We start from the raw sequence: 225 nt of genomic DNA, 5'->3' as shown, positions 1-225 counted from the left end.
ATATCAGGCCAGCCCAACCGGTTTTGAACCGCGGTCCAATTGCCAGCAACAGACTTTGATGTTCTAAACATTTTTTTTATGAAATCGAACCAAGTCAGTCTAGGTATGTAAAAAAAAGTCGCAGAAAGAAAACTTGCTACTAAGCATCACACCGAGGATTCTGTGAGAACTGTGTTCAGAAGTGTGTCACGTAGTTCATGTTATTTTTTGAGAATCTTGCCATGA

The sequence above is a fragment of the Aedes aegypti genome, chromosome 2 (assembly GCF_002204515.2).
Source record: "Aedes aegypti strain LVP_AGWG chromosome 2, AaegL5.0 Primary Assembly, whole genome shotgun sequence".
NCBI lineage: Eukaryota > Metazoa > Arthropoda > Insecta > Diptera > Culicidae > Aedes > Aedes aegypti.
The sequence above is the reverse complement of the archived record's forward strand: the minus strand, read 5'-3'. Positions refer to the sequence as shown.